At 32.0% G+C, this 4540-nt stretch overlaps 1 pseudogene; it reads right to left on the reverse strand.

The window, feature by feature from the left end:
- Positions 1-1330: 1330 nt before the first annotated feature.
- On the reverse strand, positions 1331-3963 carry LOC120199156 (annotated as a pseudogene).
- Positions 3964-4540: the final 577 nt, after the last annotated feature.

A 4540-nucleotide genomic window follows, 5' to 3' on the forward strand; every position in this document is an offset into this window, starting at 1 on the left:
ATATTCATTGATGAGTTTCGATACCATCAGGAATTATTTGAACATCGAACCTTAATTTAGTATCGGTTACTAATGGTGAATACTGATACTCATAGACTTAATATCGATACCCATAAGTGAATATGATACTATTAGAATGTTTCATATGTGAATTTTGTGTTTAATTAGAATTTCATTTCATAATACTTTATTATTGATTATTTTTTATTTTCTAAAAAATAGAAAAAATAAAATAAATAAATAATAAAAATAAATGTATAAATAATGACAGCTAATTTTATCTTTATGTTTAGAATTTACTTGGAAATAGATATTAAGAGAGTTCAAACCTTAAAAGGGATTGATTTTCAAACTATGGGTGTCCGGTTTGGATTTTTGAAGAAGACGTTTCGTTTTTTAATAAAGTTTTTAAAATTTTAAATAATTAAATTTTTATAAGAAATTTATAAATAAAAAAGTAACCCATATACCCTATTTTAATTTCATTTAAATTTCTCATAATATTCCTTTTTTATATACATAATTTCATTATAAGATGGAAAATTTCATCTTCAAAATATTGTTTTTATTTAATTCTAATATATAGTGTCTATATTTTATATTTTTTACCTATTCGATATAAAATATTGTTTATTTATAGTATCAGCATTTTTATTGATTATTTTCTAACTATTAAAATTAAATTTAAATACTATGTGTTCTTCTTAAAAATATTTATTCAAATAGAATAATCACAATAATGAATTATCTTACTTTAATTTATTAGTATTTTAAAAATATCAATACAATTAGATAAAAAAATTACATATACAAAGATATTAAAAATAAATCATATAAATATCATTAGATTTGTAAAACATACAAATAATTTAATAATATATAATTTAAGACATACATTAAAATTAATGAAATAGCATTTTGAAGATTAACTTTTTATTTCATAATTAAGCCAAATGTATTAAATAAATTAAAAGATTTTTTAAAGACCATTGGAATAAGAAATTTAACCCAAAAAATCCCTTTAAAAATCTATGTATATTTTAAAATAATAGGAATTTCATTTCAAAACAAGAAATTAACTATTTATTGAAAACATATCAAATTATGAAAGGAATGACAATACATTTCGAAAAACACACAAAGTATAAGACGGTAAAGATTAAAAAAAAAACACACATACACACAAAATTAAAGGAAATTCGCACTCTTCATCGAACAGTAACATTGAGCATTATACAATGTAGACAAAAGAACTGGTTACCATACTTTGTAATAGAGCATTTATATTTCATCTGTAGGTGAATCTACAGATGGTGATGCTGCTGCTGTTAATGCTGTAGATTAATCTACGGATGGTGGTGCTAATGGTGTAGATGAATCAACGAACGGTGACGATGGTGGTGGCAGTGATGATGACAATGAAAGGCTCAACAGAAACCCAACCAGTATCCCGATCAGTCCCACAACAAACGCAAACATTAAGGAGAAGCCGGAGTCATTTCTTCGTTGTCGTCGTCTCTTCAGAAAATCCCATTTCAGCAAAATAGGGGTGTTTACTTATTGATCACGGCAGTAGTAAGCTATAACGGTGTACTTCAGAACATAAACAAGAACAATATCACAAAGGGTCACTTCTGGCATTCTTTTTCAGGATCGGCTTAAACTGTTAAGTCGAAGGTTTTTACGTGGTTGAAATTTTTTTACCGGTTTGATTAGGAAATCTGAAGTAAAAACATACCAGTTCCTGTTGCAGCTGCAGTGTTTGCCGAACTGCTGTATCTCTTTCATCCTTCAGGTGCTGCACAGTCTGGTTCATGAATGCAGAAAGGAAATGTAAAAAGGAAATATAAAAATCAGATTCTGGGTTTTCATTTTTCAAGTTACCTTCCCCACAAAAACCCGAACAACTCGACTAGACTCGGTTCGACTTGAAAAATTTTCAGATAAAGTTTGAATTATAAAATAAGACTCATCAACTCGACTAACTCAACATTTTTTTACTTGACTCGACTCTATCGAATACTCATCCCAAGCTACAAGGAACTCAAATTATAGCTCATGTAAACCAGACAAGAACAGTGCCAAGTGCCTACTTATTTCAAACAACAAATTCCGGATCAAACAAAACCAGGCTTTGAACATATTGAAATCACAAACGCATTTAAAACAGAGGTTGGAATGAGAGCTTTGAGTTGCCTATGTCAGTACTGATTTCTATGCATCTTCGAACTGTCAGATCAATTCAATTGAACCTTTACCGAAAACCTCAAATTCTGCGTAGACCAAGATCGTATATATTCCATAAAACAAAACAAAAATAATAAATAAGCAGATCAATGACTAGACTCACGGAGTTCGAATCAGCGCCTTGTTCTGGGTAGCTCTTAAATCCTTCATCTTCTGAAGGATTTACATAGAAAACTTTAAGCTTGCACTTCTGTATCTCCCTACTGCTGTCCTTATTAAATTGAATGCAAAGAAGAGGATGACAATCCAAATATTGTATTGAACTATGAATAATATCGTAAATGTGGTAAACGAAAAACATTATTCACAATGTTGGTATTCTTGCGGTATCTGCCGGGAGGTTGTCCACATCAGTATTTGGAGGCACTACAGTACTATGTAGCAGAAATTTGTCTTTGCATTGCATATCTGGAGGATATTCCAGCTGAGCTTGGAGGGTGACTGACGTTCAAGCAGATTAACGAAAATCAGTATCATACATATAAGAATCTCGATGAACTATCCATGAAAAGCAATGGATGGAAGCAGATTGTGAAACTTTTAACTGATGAGATGGTTTTAGGACGGAACCGATTAGTAATAATACCTCTAATGACGGATGAATCCAAAGGCTGTACAACACTGGTATTTGGTCGCACAAAATACTTATTAGGCGAAGTCGTTTTAACCTAACATGATTAAAAATCTCAAAATGGGCAGAGGATACACACATATTCAGATGCATTTGCAATGGTAACAGAAACTGCTTGTACCTTAAACGCCACATGGTGTTGTGTTGTTCACCACTTTAAGATCACAAAAGCTTGGCTTTTCAAGCTCAACTGAAAACATGAAAAGCAATACCAAAAAGTAACCAAACCTTAAATTTGTTCCGCAATATTTTTCAAGAATCAACAATATATTGAAACATGAAGACAACGATCACAATGGCATTAAACTCTCAGGCAATACAAATAAACCAGCACCTATATACAAAATTTAAGGCAGCTAAACATTGACAAAATGTTAGAAAAACATTAAAAGCTAATAAATAAGCTGCTTTTCTTTCCGATTATTTTCTAAAGAACACTATGTCAACCTTAACAAATCAAATTCATGGTGCCTCTGGTTGGAAGAGATGCTGAATTGGCATGTGCTAGAATCCGGAAAACATCGGCAATCTTTGAGATCAAGGGAATGAAGTAAAGAAACAAATTAAATAAATCAACATAAAAGTCACTAGAATCTCCACAAATCTAATACCAAAAAATTGTCAAAAAACAATCACCTCCACAGCATTGCAACCCTATCAATCATCACCTGAAATTCAACATAACATTGATCCATTGCACCCATATTTTCCTATTGGCATGATATCAAAATTAGCCCCCCGTGTTTCCTTACCTTTTTTTTGGGGGGAACATTTTGGCTCTCAGCATTTCATTTTAGGATAAAATAGCCCCTATTTTGGAGCATTAATATTTTATTAACTACCGGTTTCCATCTATAGAGGGGCTTTTGGTAAACATTTGGGGCTAATTTTAGCATTAGTTGATCACATAACTATAGAATTGAATGATGAACTTCCACATACATCCAATGGGACTCTACATTTACAGATTCATACATAGATGCATACATAAGAATTACATGTATCAATTCAAGAATATACTTATAAGCGAACTTGAGGCCATTGGGTTGGACAGAGATCAAATGACTATTCCCATCGGCAGTCATGACTGGGTCCACCAACCTCCACCCCCAAAACTAAATCTTTACTCTCTTAGAAAAAAGAAAAAGGAAAAATGCATCAAAATCAGGCGCAACAATCTTTCAAAACTAAGAGGGGGAATAAAAGGATGAATGATAGACCAATAAAAAGAACCCAAAAACGTAGAAAAAGCAAGTATCTAACAAAGGTTTGAAGAGAGAGGAATTGAGTAAATATTAATGAGTGGAACTAACATGTGGTACAAACTGCAACTGGCTCGGTCTAAATCCGAGGTTTCTCCTTTCGGGTGTGGTAAACGGAATCGCCGATATAAACTCCGCCAAAGTTGGAGTTTTTCAAGTTCAAATAAGATTTTAATTTATTTTATTTAATTTTTAGAAGAAAAATACATAAAAAAACGATAGGTGAAGTTGTTTGGGGGTTTTGTGCTATGGCAGATTGTTTCTATGAGAAAGAAAAGATTCCGGAAGGAAGAAGAATGAAGGAAGAAGAGACGGTGACAGGAGGTTTATACTGTAACAGCTTGGATGTGGGATCATTAACGTGGCACCCACATTAAATCAAACCTCTAATGTGTCACTT

Source organism: Hibiscus syriacus, unplaced genomic scaffold, assembly GCF_006381635.1.
Source record: "Hibiscus syriacus cultivar Baekdansim isolate YM2019G1 unplaced genomic scaffold, ASM638163v2 tig00005377_pilon, whole genome shotgun sequence".
In the NCBI taxonomy this organism is placed as follows: domain Eukaryota; kingdom Viridiplantae; phylum Streptophyta; class Magnoliopsida; order Malvales; family Malvaceae; genus Hibiscus; species Hibiscus syriacus.